Raw genomic sequence first — 14,316 nt, 5'->3', positions numbered from 1 at the left:
AAAATTGCGAAGTAATCTTATTGAAACATATAAGACCCTGAGGGGACTTGACAGAATGGATGCTGAAAGGATGTTTTCCCTTGTGGGAGAAGCTAGAACTAGGGGACAGAGATTAAAAATGAGGGGTCTCCATTTAAGACGGAGATGAGAAGAATTTTTCTCTCAGTGGGTCATGAACCTTTGGAACTCTCTTCCCCAGAGAGTGATAGAGGCAGGGTCAATGAATATTTTTAAGGCAGAGGTAGATAGTCAAGGATCTATCAAGGGAGTTGGACGTTAACGGGGTAGGCAGAATGTAGAGTTGAGGCTACAATCAGATCAGCCATGATCTTATTGAATGATTGAAAAAGCTCAAGGGACTGAAAAGCCTACTGATGCCCTTAATTTATATATTCGTATGCAGGAAAAGTGTGGGCAAGATTAGGCCTGAAGCTACAGACGGGCAAAACGGAAAGTAGAATTTTTTTTAAAGTGACAAGCTGTAGGTCACAGAAGTATTGGGATAGACTCAGGAGAAATGAGGCTAGAGAGGAAGCATTAAAATTTGAATGGACCACAAGAAGGTGGAAAGTCTTTCAAATTAAATTGGGTGTAACGTATTTAAAATATATATTATATGTTTATATATGCACACTAATGCACATAAGCATGTATGCATGTGTGTATATCTCACACATATATCTCATGCACACACATTCACACACTCACGGGCGCACATACACATAGATAGATGAATGAATTTGTAGTGCTGGAATAGCCAGCAGATTGAATTAAAGGGAAAATGTTTCCTTTCTTGTTTCAGATATTCACTGTAACTGCTTCCAGCCTGTTACAACAAACACGGCTCAAAGACGTAACATATTCTCTGACTAACTTAAAAATGCCACCGGAGATTCACTATGGCATATTTATGTAGGTGAATATGTGTGTAGTTTATAGTTAATCTATTAAAAAATTACCTTTAATATACATGGATGTGCAACTGCAAATGTCAGAGATGAAAGCTATTCTTTATGGCAGGAAAAAAAATTTCAATTCATGTCTGATGTTCTAACCTGGAGCTGAAATTCTCTTCAAACAAAAAAATGGACGAGTTTGTGTTTACTTAAACATTAGACTATCTTAAAGAGACAGTTTCCTCACTAAGAAAGCAGTACGTTGTTCATTACATTGTATAACAATTCTTCTGTCCTTCCAAAACAGCATTACCTGTGACTTACCATGACATGGATTTTGTGTTTTTAATCACAATGTGCAGAATTTAACGTCAGTGGTGCGGGGCCTGACAGCGGATCCAAAAGTGGGTGGTATTGCCTTTTGGGGCAGAAGCAGCTGGCTGGCCAATTAACAAGTTGGAGGTGTGGGGCCCAATTAATCAATTGTTGGGGATGGACAGGAAGGTGTTGATCCTGGAATCAGGTGATGGGAGGACAGGTGCTGGCACCATTTTAAACAGCAGCCAGACTTGTCTGCAGTGCTTCAAAGATTCCCACATTGTTGTGCCAGCTGCAGTAAGGAGGCACCTTCATCTCCCAGACCAAGAACTTTCACCTCCCATGTTTCTGGTGCATGGTCAACAGCAGAGTAGGAGGCTGTAAACAGGGATGTCACGGAAGCCAAAGGGTGGCCCCATAATTCAGCGATTCCTCCCTGCAAAGGGCAGCCCCATAGTTCAGCAATATGCAGGTTCTCTCCAGGCGGCCCAGGAATGGCAGGAGATGCGATTGCCTGCAGACGGTAAGAAGAGATCCTCCAGCCTGGATTGAAATAACGGCGGAGGTTATAGACATGGGGCCGAGCAGCACATCTGGTCCAGCATTGAAAACAGGTCAGTGTCCACTGCCACACCACCAGGTGACTGAGTGAATGCTGAGCACACTGTGGCTTTCATGTAGGCAAGGCATGGGTCAAAATTTGGGACGGGATGGGTGAGGCAGGTGAAATATTTGTATGCCCCACACTAGTTGCCCCATGAGGAATGGCTGTATTGGATGACAGGCATCTGCCTCTCGGTGCCAGCATCTTCCAAGCCTGCCAGATACCTGGGAGCTCCTGATCATGGTCTAGAGGGATACCAGCTGATTAGGGGATCAGTTGATCATTGTGCGGCAACTCCCTTTCTCCTGCCTGCAGGAGAAAAGGTCCCACAACACCAGGGAAGGGGTTGGAGACTGGGGGTGGAGGGGGGGACATGTACCAGATGAACGCTGACGCCCTCTGAGGAGGAGGCACTTGACCTGGCCGGAGAACAGGGCAGCCGGGCTATAATGGATGATGTGACCAGAGTGCAGCGTGAAGAGGATGAGGAGACCTTCAGCTTGGTCCACTGTTGGGCAGAAAGGAAACCATGTCTGAGGTATGGATCGGAATAGGGAGCAGGAAGGCCTTTGCCCTAGTTGTTTGCATTCTCCAATGCAGGTTTTTGTACTCTGGAGACAGATGGGGACCCTGCAATCCGCCTCTGAGAAGGAAGGTACCAAATCCTCAAAGGATGTGTTGTATCATTCCTCCCCACCCTCCAGCAGATACATTCACATCCGTGGTGCATTCATGACTCAGTTTGGGGTCACAATCAGGTGAGCACCTCAGATGCGCAGGAACACCTGACAGAGGCTGAGAGAGCTGAGGGCCCTGAGAGTGGGTGTACTGTTGGAAGCCAGGTCAATGCTGAACCCCAAGCTGGTGATGGGCCTCCAGTGTCAGCCCATGGCACCTGCTGGAGCTGCAGCAACAGATGGGAACATCTGGTGGAACTGCCAGAGGTTATGTGCAGATCGTGAAAAGTCCATCCAGGGCATTAGTTCTACCATGTCTTGGGTGTGAGTGCATGGCTTCTTCCATGGAGAGATTGGCAATCCTCATGGAGAGCCAAATCCAGCAGACCACTCAGTGGCTGCTGAATATGTGCACAGACCTGCATAAAATTGGTTTTCCCATGAGCCCTCCACCCCACCCCCAGGTACCACTCCATCTCCAGAAGACAAGGAGGTGCCATTGCGCATTGAGAGGAAGGAGGATTGGCCAGAGAAAGCAACTGCACTTGTGCGGGAGCCCTCAGCATGCTAGGAGCCCCCAGGCCTTGGATGGTCACCGAGGTCATCTCTGGCCATGGGACATTGTGATCAGAAGCCTATCTCCACTTCAGCTGCAGATATGGGGGTCGCATTAGGTTGGAGTAGTTGGAAGGTCATTAGAAAGAGCACATGACACTGGTGGTCATACTTTAAATGCTAATGATTTGTCTTCGTGCCTCAGTAAAGTTGTGTTGGTGCACTTATTCCAGCATCTTTTCTTCAGTGACTGTTGCCTTCTCACTTGCAATATGAACCTTTGCACCCTCATCTTCCTGCCCATAGGGGAGAAGGTGGAGTCTGACCCTTTTCGGGAATGGGGCAACACTGGGCAATGGGTTCTGGTGTAAGTACTAAATCTGATGAGGTGGGGTCAACATGGGCTGTGGTCTTATGCGGCAGGTTGTTCCAGGGCCTCATGCCGGCTGGAAGCGGGTGTGAATGAGGTTGTCATGAGTCTCCCTAGTGCATCTCTCCAAGGCTCTTGACTCTGGTGCAGGCACCTTGTCCTGCTGTCCTGCCTGTTATGCCCCCTGCTCCACATCCTTCTCATCCGAAGAGGAGTAAATCTCCACCAAGTTCTCTAGCTGCAAGCACCCCCCAACCCACCGCTGTGCTAGGTTGTGCAGAGTGCAGCAGACAGCTATGATCGGGAAACTTTCACTGGGTCATATTGCAGTGCTCCACTGGAATGGTCTAGGGAACGGAATTACATCTTCAGTGAGCTGATTGCTCAATTTGAGGCCTGAGTCGACTATGGCAGGCATTGTATCCTTCCTTGACTGCAGTGTTGAGGGTTCCTCACCAGCATCGGCAGCCACATCTTGAGTGGGTATCCCTTATCCCCGAGGATCCATTGCTGAAGGCATGTGTGTGGCTGGAACAGCTGTGGCATCTGGAAATGTTGAAGCACGCATAGGCTTCATGAGCACTTCATGGGAAATGAAGCACACCTGTAGGATTCACTTTTGGTGGTCACATGTTGAATGAGTGTTTATGAAGCTGCAGGCTGGTCTTTAGGAGCTTGGATTGCCATGTGGGTGTAATCAATTGCACCCCGCACCTGTAGAAATCCTACAATGGCCCTGAAGCCTTTTTGCCTGGCTATCAGGGTCAGTGTGTTAGTACATGAACCTTCCAGCCCTCTTAAACAAGGCATTGGTGATCTCCATGATGCAGCTGCCCGGGATATTGTGCATGTGTCTCCAGTGGATCCCTGGAAGAAGCTCAATGCTGAGGTGACTTCCAGCGCCACTGGCATTGGATGCCCAACCTGTCCCATGGGTTGCAGGCTGTCAGCATCAGCACAGGCCAGTGGCAGACTGCCTTGATGGCTATGGTCTTCTCTGGCACCAACATCAGGAGCTGGTTCTGGTACAAAGCATTACTCATCTTTGGACTCAACCCTGCTGCTGTTTAACAAAGCCGCCTTTTTGCAGGCTGCCCAGCTGCAGGCTGCACCCCTTGTTGTACTGGCATTGATGTCTCTGGCATCTGGTCCACTCTCTGTGCTGCTGATCCTCCACTTGATGCAGTGGGTGAGGGTATCCAGGAGGACTGCATAGATGTCCCATGCCTCCTTCATTCCGCCTTTACTGGGCTGCTGCCTTTGTTGGGAGTGTCACACAGTGGCTCCCCAAACCTTGCCAATACACCTGGCGCCTGAAGGCCTGCTCCTCTGAGCTGCCCCTCAGATTGGTGATTTCACTGGCCTCCTCTCCTCTTTTGGTGAAAGTTTCGATTCCAGTGGGAGGAAGCTCCACAACAGCTGACCATCCCTCAAAGTTTAGGGCTTTGCCTGGTTACCACTGCCTTTGAATGGTAGGGGAATGGACAGCCCATGATCCCCATGTGCCGCACGTTTAATTAGCAAGGTAATGTTTAATTCCATTCAGAGATGTAAGAGGTTCAAAGACCAGACAATAAATTTTGGACAAGGAGATATTTGATGAAATGGCAGCAGGACAATTTATTAAGCAACAAAAATTATACTTAACTAATGAAAGCAATCTATAGCCTCATTCAAATGGTTCTTGTTTCTTGTTTTGTTCTTGCTTGGCAAGTCATGCTTTGTTCTGCAATTGTAGCACTTTTTAAACTTATGTAAGTGTTCCAATATGATCAATCCCCTTGCACCAACATCCCCACACCAAATCAAGCTGTATTCTGATTGTTCATACATACATATAGCGGAAACACAAACTGAATTTAAAACTTCATTGTTTAAATGGACTGATACGAATTTGCAAATGCTAATTAAACAAGTGCTTAAACAGTCCTTTGCTTTTGAATGCCAAGATTTTGACTGGTCTAAGGTAAGTGAATAGGAAGATTTTAGTAAACTTGAAACAGTTTAACACCATACATTCTTGCATCCTGATTAAACAAAAAATATATCACAAATGAATCAGTGAATGATCCTGTCTTTAGGGAAAGGAGGGCACTTTGCTACCAAACTCTTGATCAAGGAATGAAAATTATATTTGTACCAGTACACGCCTTTCTGGTTAAGCATATGTTTCCTTTTATCTTTCCAGTTCACCTGGGACACTTTTGGGAATGGTGTAATATAAAATCCCAATAGTAAATAAATTGCACTATATACTGTTTGCATATACAGTAGAATATCTGTCTAATAAATGTTCATAATTAGTAGTATTTTATGAACTTCAATGATTCTTCTGTAAAGCTGAAATGCTTTAATGAGTATGAACTGATCAATATTTTCCACTTGGTGTCACTCTACATTATTGCAAATAATCTTAATCTTACTTTTTGTAATTTGTAGAATATACCTTTCCCAGATAGTATAGACATAACTATTTTAAGACTGAAGCACATGCAAATGTTGCATTGATATTTGCCATTTAATAGTGTCATGTCCAGAAGACATGAAGAAATATATATGTGTCTGTATCATCCTGGCTACTTTGTAAAATTATTATTTTTTAAATGGACGTAGGCTTTACACTGACTGAAGCCTGACTAGCTACGGCTCAGACAAAAGGAATTTCTAGTCTTCAGAAAACAGCAAGGATCTTGTTATCTCTAGAGAGGCACTAATGCCCCCTGTGACTGCAGAAATTGAATTCCAAGGAAATGCACAAATACCCTTTACATTTCTAAGGCTGAGCTCTGGCCAACGGAGACGAAATGGCTGCGAGGACAAAAGGGGACCTGAAACTGCGGAAACTTATTAACCATCTCAAGAATCCAGACCAGAAATATGCATCCTTTGTACAAACCAAGGGAAAGAAGTGGAAGTTATGTCACATGGACCCCCCCCACCTGCTCCACACCCCCACAAAGCTGCTAGAACCTGTAATATTGCCTTGTGGAGCTGAATCCAAGCAGTCTGCCATCTTCCATCAACAAAGCAGCAGCAGAAACAGAGCTCTGCCTAGGTTTAAATTGCCTAGCCCTCAACCACACCTTTTTTTACTGGAACATCTGAACTTCGGTACCAGTGCCTACTGCAAGACTGATTCATCTCTCCGTGCTTCTCCCATTGTGGAAGTCAGCGCTACTGGAAAAGTGGATCAACCTGCATCAGTTTCAGATGGCTAACCTCTATGAAGGAATGCACCCTTGGATTTTTGATTCTGGACTCTGGACTCCTGTGAAACAATAATTCTTATTTTGTCTGTGGTCTTGGCCCTGTACCTTTTTCTTTCCTTTATCCCTCTTTTATTGTGAGAGTGTACCAGGGGCTACATTGCGAACCCCCTTCCTGTGTTTTTGTGTGTGCGCAAAATAAACCAAGCCTCTCATTTTACCTTTATCTTGAGTTTGCTGTGGGGTTATTAATAGAGGATTGGATGACCCCATAAAAACTGGAGTTGGGGAAAATAATCGGGGAAATCAAAAATCAAAAACACCTTTCTGCTTACGGATGGGTGGTGAGAGGAGAAATCAAACGAAGAGAGAGGACAGACAATTGGAAGCGGCAAGGAAAAATCTCTAACAAGCAGCATCCCTTATCCCTGTAACCCGGAACCACTCTCTGAGGCCCTCAGGTATGTGAGATTCCTTCCCAAGTTTGAAGAGAGTGATGTGGAGTCAATTGTTTTTGCCACCATCAAGGAAATAGCAGGACAGCTAAAATAGCCCTCAGATCTCTGGACATTTTTAACTTGAGGGCAGCTGTCTGGGAGAACCCAGGAGGTCTACTCCATGTGCCTCCTGATGTGTCCCTGAATTTTATGAGCAAACCAAGGTGGCCATCCTAAGTGCCTATGAGTTAGTTCCAGAGGCACACCACCAACAATTCCAGAATGCTCATAAGTCCACACAAACCTACATAGAGTTCAAATGGCTGAAGTAAATAGCATTCAACCGATGGGTAAGATCCCTAAGAATCCCATGCACCTATGAGGAGTTGGGTGAGCTAATACTGTTGGAGGAATTCAAAATTTGCACCTCCTCAAAATTGCAGAAACACTTGATGGATCAGAGGATCCTCACAGCTAGGGATGCAGCTGTCAGAGCAGACCACTATGATCTCAACCAAAGGCCTGTAAATTCAGGCAGACCCTTTCCAATTCTCATCGGTATGGTTTGGAAAGAGAAGCAGGGCGACCTAGATAGGAAAGGTCCCCCACTGAGAAAAGAAAACACAAAAGAGGGTGCGAGGAGCCCCCCTAGAGCCCGAGATGAGAATTCCCAGAGGCTGGTGTGTTTTCATTGCAACAAAATAGGCCATTCCAGACCCCAATGCTGGAGTTTGCGAGGCAAGCCAGTTAACCTGGTAGTACCCCAAATAATGCTTCAATGGGTAGTTCAGCAGAGCAGGCAGGGCTACTCTCTATAGAAACTTATTCTTTGGAGGACATGGCACTGTGTGTCTGAGCCAGACAAACTCCCAGAGAGCTTCCAAAGTTTTTTCTTTTCGGGAAGTATCCCCCTACCCTTCTGAATGTGAACGAGTCCGTGGTACTGTTCCAGGATATGGGCCACTCAGTCCTTACCCCCCAGTGCCCCCATCCTGAGTCCACCCTGAAGGCCAAGGCACTGATCAGTGGAATGGGAGGAGGATCTGTGTTTGGACATCTCCATAAGGTCTACCTAGAGTGTGCCTTGTTTCAGGTCCTGTTACTGTACAATTGTCCCTAAACTACCAGTAGCAGGAATCTATTCCCTCCTTCGGAACAATTTGGCTGGTAGCAAGGTGTTAACCAGTGAAAGAAAAGAGGCCAGTACCAAGCAGCAGGAAACTGCAGAAGGGCAGAAAGCTGGGGAAGGCCCAAAAGGGTGGAATAGCACCCCCAGATAGAGAACAGCTTGAAGGTAGCAAGGCTGAAGCCAGGCCAGTAAAATTAAAGGATGTTCAGTGAAGGCCCTGAGAATCTGAAATAGATTCCCCAAAATATCCCAGCATTAAATAGGGACCAGAAAAGCCCTAGAGCAGGGAAAGAAATGCCTCACGTGGCTGACAAGCCTGAAGGAAAGATTATTAAGCCCGACGAGGAAAAGACTTGCCTGAAGTATGGCTACATTGCAATCCCCCTTCCTGTGTTTTTGAGTGTGTGTAAAATAAACTAATCCTCAGGGTAAAATCAATCTCTTGTTCGCTGTGGGATTATTAATAGAGGATTGGATCACCCCAAAAACTGAAGGGTTGGGGAAATTACACCACCACTTATAAAGGGGAAAATCAAAAACACCTTTCTGTTTATAGATGGCTGGTGAGGAGAAGAAATCAGGGCTGTTTTAAATTAAACCCCCTCCTGTCCGTAACAATAGCCTAACAGAAGAATTGAAAAAAGTGAAGAATCTTTGTATTTTTTGGATTTAACTTGCTCAGCTCACAACTTAATATCTATACTAAGATAAAAGCAAAAAACTGCGGATGCTGGAAATCCAAAACAAAAACAAAAATACCTGGAAAAACTGCAGGTCCGGCAGCACCTGCGGAGAGGAGCACAGTTAACGTTTCGAGTCCGAATGACCCTTCAACAGAATTTGAAGGGTCATTCGGACTCGAAACGTTAACTGTGCTCCTCTCCGCAGATGCTGCCGGACCTGCAGAGTTTTTCCAGGTGTTTTTGTTTTTGTTTTTAATATCTATACTTATTGGAGGAGGGTATTAACTATGCTTCTTGTTGCATTTTAAATTTTTAAATGCTCGTTTCATTATTTGTGGAAAATTCATAAATTATACTACATGTTTAGTAGGTAGTGATGGTGCAGTGGAAAGTTAACAGTATTTTTATTCAAGCAGCGACAGTAGGGGCTGAGGAAGGTGGCTGGTAGTGCAACTTTTGGCAGGATTAGAGGAATCAATTTGTTTAGCCCATGCAGTTCTGTGTAAAAAGAGTAAGACAAAATAAAATTGCTATATAATAAAAATGAGGTTCACAATTTTCAAACTTCTGTTTGTTTATTTACTTAATTTAAACATGAAACTACCCCTAAAATTTGCATATTTTATTTAATCACATTTTATTTAATCACTATATAGCAAGAACCTGCTAATATGTTGTGTATTAGTGTTATGGCACAGCTGATGGTAAATGCTAAGTTGTTCAAATCCTAAAGGGAAACTTGAAACAACTGCCACAACTTGTTTTGCAATTTGTATAAATTTCGAGATGCGTGACTTGAATTCAGTAGTAATAAGACCACCAAGTCTTATAGGTTTTTACAAAACTACATTAAATATTTATTAATAAGATAAATGATTTTAAACACATACATAGATCTACAAATTACTACTATGATAACTTCTAAATTCCTTAATCAATCTAACTCCCAGTTACACTTTTGTTAAGGCAACAGTAAGAGACACAGATTTTAAAAGACCCAGGCAAAGTGAGACAATACCCTGAACCAGTCAAATTCAAATTGAGTTTTCTTAACTTAAGCTCTTTGAAAACAACAGCTTGAGACATAGATGCTGAAGGCTTTTCACGCTTGTTGGATCTTAAAAAAATGCCTACCCTTACATAGCCTTTCTCCTTTGAATGCAAATTCCCATTGTTTCATTATGTCTTTGGACTTTATCTTTCTGATAATAAAAATCTCTCATAGTACTAAGTTTTACCAGTAATCTTCGGGGAAAATAAACACATTGTTTCTAAACTTCACCTGGCTAGGTGACACATTTTACCCCTCTGAAAACAATCTAACATGGTTTATTTAAAAATGTAAATGTCCTTTTACACCTTGATGCTGCCAGGCCTGCTGAGTTTTTCCAGGTATTTCTCTTTTTGTTTTTGTTTTGGATTTCCAGCATCCGCAGTTCTTTGCTTTTATCTCTGTGTTTAATTGACTGCCACTTCTCTTCAAGAAATGCCTACCTTGAAGAAGTTTTGCTCTACTCTCCGTCAGGATTTTCGTATACCTAGCTATTCTTGTCCCAATACCCCCCCCGCCCCGCCCCCCCTTAAACCAGCTTATATTCACCCCTTTCCTATTTTTACTTAGTTCTGTTGAAGGGTCATGAGGACTCGAAACGCCAACTGTGCTCTTCTCCGCCGATGCTGCCAGACCTGCTGAGTTTTTCCAGGTATTTCTCTTTTTGTTTTTATTCTAAACTTCCCCCATGTTTACATCAAAGCCTTCTGACCAGCTGCCTTTAATCCAATTAAATCTCTCTCTCACACATACACACCACTATTTTACAATAGATTCCAATAACATTGAGAATTATTATATCTTCCTCACACACTGAGCACATTATCTGTTAATTAATAACTTTGAATTCTGACATCTGTACACTTGCAGTCCAGATAGATATCTTTCTTCCTATTGTGACGTTTTGTCAAATTTATGTAAATTGTTCCATTATAAATTCCAATAAACTTGTCCTAATGTAATCACAGAAGATGTCCCCATGGGTGGTGCAGCATTTTTTCTTAGTAACTGAAATTTTTTAAATCGCAAGATTTTACATTTAATAAGAATTACATTTATCCATTCAATCGTTTCATGTATTTTAATTTTAATGTTTTTACCTGAAGGCCTTAGTCTCTCCCAAAAGTTTATATTTGAACTTGGTATAAAATACCATGTGAGGTGAACATAGATGATATGGTCTGAACATATGCATAATAACTCATTTTCCAAGATGCTTCATTAGTTTAAAACTTTTTCTACTCAGATGTTCTGCAAAATTATTTGAAGAAATGATTAAAACCGCAATGAAAACTTCAATCAGGTAAAATTTATGCTAAGTATTTTTAAGAGAGGTTTGTATGTATGAAAGAGACAAAAATAGCCTATTGATTACATGGCTATAGCTTTTGTATTCTATAACAGATTGTGAATTAAACTGACAGAAATATAGATGCCCTGCCCCTTTTCATGTAAATTTGATTTCATTTCTGCTAAAAGTATATAAGGTGGACTTGATGACTTGGTCTTTTCCCATGCTTTTCAACTATTCTTCAGTTAGTAGACCCTATGAACAAAAGAAAGTTGAATCCAATTAATCAAAAACAAGCCATTTAATGTATTTTTTTTCAAGTAGCTGACATTTCTGCTGTTCAAAACTTGTAACTTTTTTCTTATTTTTAACATTGTTAGATCTCCTGCCTGCCCCTGTTTCAAATGAGAGTTCTTTGCACCACTAATACTTGCATTGGAAGCACCTCACAGAAGGTTTAATAGACTGCTTCCTGGGATGAAGGGGTTGTCTTCTGAGGAAAAGTTGAGCAGGTTGGGCCTATACTCACTGGAATTTAGAAGAATGACCGGTGATCTTATTGTAACATATAAAATTCTGAGGGGGCTTAACAGAGTAGATGCTGAGAGGATGTTTCCCCTCATAGGGAATCTAGAACTAGGGTTGAGTCAGACAGATTTTTAATCTACAAGGGATTCAAGGGTTATGAGGGCAAGCAGGAAAGTAGCGTTAAGGCCACAATCAGATCAACCATGATCTTATTCAATGGCAGAGCTGGCTCCATGGGCCGAATGGCCTTCTCCTCCTATTTCTTATGATCTGAATACCGTGTTTGAAAATTGTGGCCCTGGAAGCTGATGTAACACAACTAAATGTAACTGGCTGTCATGGCCACTATTGCCCTGTTTGAGTGCAAATGAAATGAAGAGACGAAAATCAGTCCCATTATCCTATGACTTTACATCAACAAAGGCTAGCATATTACAATCTACTACATGCATCTGTTATAGTCCAGAAATGACACCTTGAAGATGTATAACATCTTAATGGTAAAAGCTTCTGATTTGAAGCCTGAAACCATCCTCATTCATGGAATCATTTTCGTATCTTTTTTCTGCAATCTCTCAAAAATGTCACATTCTTCCTAAAGTGCGGTGCTCGGAATTGGACACAATACTGCAGTTCAGGCTGATCCAGAGTTTTGCTTTTGTACTCTAGACTGTTACCTGTATAGCCCAGGATCCCATATATCTTTTAAACCACTTTCTCAACCTGCCCTGCTACCTTCAATGATTTGTGCACAGGTCTGTCCGGTCCTGCATCCCCTATAGCACTGTGCCCCTTATTTTACATTGCGTCTCCTCATTCTTTCTAACAAAATGCATCACTTCACACTTCTTTATATTAAATTTCATCTGCTGTATCTGCCCATTCCACCAACCGGCCTATGTTCTCTTGAAGTCCATCACTATCTTCCTTACGGTTTACAATTAGTTTACTGATTAGTTTACTAGTTATGCATAAATGATCTGAATTTAGGAGAAAAATATTGAATTTGCTGATAGCAAATTAGAATTATGGAAAATTGTGAAAGATTATCTTAACAAAGCTCAGTTCGCATAGTGGTGGTGCAACACAATATGATAGACGGTGCCCTTAGTATGAAGATGGAACTTTGTCACCACAAGGACTATGCTGTGGTGACTCCTGCCAGTAGTACTACAGCCAGATGCATTGACAGCAGATTGATGAGGATGAGCTCAAGTAGGTTTTTCCCTCTTGTTGATTCTCTCACTACCTGCCACAAACTCAGTCTGGCAGCTATGTCCTTCAGCACTTGACCAGCTCAGTCAGTAGTGGTGCTAGCGAATCATGCTTTGTGATGGACATTCAAGTCCCTCAGCCCTTGTTATTGTCAGTGCATCTTCCAAGTGGCGGTCAATGTGGCAATGTACTGATTCCTTACTAGCTAACATCCTTCCTCAACTAATCAACAGGAAGTTTCCTTGCCTGTTTTGACCTGATGCCATGAGACTTCATGGATTCCTGAGTCAATTTTGAGGATGCCACCGGGTCAATCACTCCTGATGGCAGCACAGTGGTGTACAACCTTTGGTGGGCCAGTTCTGTCAGTGGGACAGAGCATACCCAGGGATGGTAATGGAGGAATCAGTGATGTTATCTGAATGGTATGATTCTGAGAGTATGACTATGACAGAGTAGATAGGGAGAAACTGTTACCATTAAAAGTGTTGAGATCCAACGGAAACTGATTTAAAGCAGATGACTCTTTTGCCAAAGGCAACATGAGGAAAAGCTTTTTTACACAGCCTTTAGTTAAAATCTGGAATGCACTGCATTAGTGTGTGTTCAACTGTGGCTTTCAAATGGAAATTGGATAATTATCTGAGGACAGAAAATTTGCAGAGCTAGGGGGAAAAGGTAAGGGTGTGGGACTAGCTGAGTTTCTCATGCAATTGGCATGGATATAAAGGGCTGATTAACCTCCTTCAGTGCTGTGACTATTTTGCAATTTTATGTTTCGCTGTTGGTTGAGTTTGCCAATATGGAAAACTGAATGGAAAAGTGAAATTGAGAGAAAATGGAAAGTTAATGACAGATTTGAGAGAAAAATAAAAGGAAAGAGGAATAGATGTAAAACAATGTGGTGGGCATAAGGGAAATGTCATACCTTCACCTGAAAGGCAGACAGAGTCTTGGGAAATGAGACAATGGGTTTGAGGGTAAAAGAAAAAGAAACCGAAGTCCATTTTCAAGTGAATTTCTGGCAACAAAACTCCCCAATAGTGGTTTAGTTTGTAGCCTGAGTCAGAAGGTTGTGGGTTCAAGTCAGGATTTGAATGCAAAATTCTAGGCTGATGCTCCAGTGCAGTACTGAGGGTGCGCTGTACTGTCAGAGGTCTTTCAACTGAAAGATTAAACCGAGGCCCTATTTGCCTGCATGTGTGACTGGATGTAAAAGGTCCCATCGCACTATTTCGAAGAAGAGCAGGGAAGTTGTAGTAACCTGATGTGTAATATACCTTAAGACGAATATTGTAATGGAAGATCACACAAGCTTGGTACCTAATAGCAGAGTAGCAAGGGCTACCTCTGTAG

Source organism: Cetorhinus maximus, chromosome 18, assembly GCF_964194155.1.
Source record: "Cetorhinus maximus chromosome 18, sCetMax3.hap1.1, whole genome shotgun sequence".
In the NCBI taxonomy this organism is placed as follows: Eukaryota; Metazoa; Chordata; class Chondrichthyes; order Lamniformes; family Cetorhinidae; genus Cetorhinus; species Cetorhinus maximus.
This window is presented reverse-complemented; position numbering follows the sequence as displayed.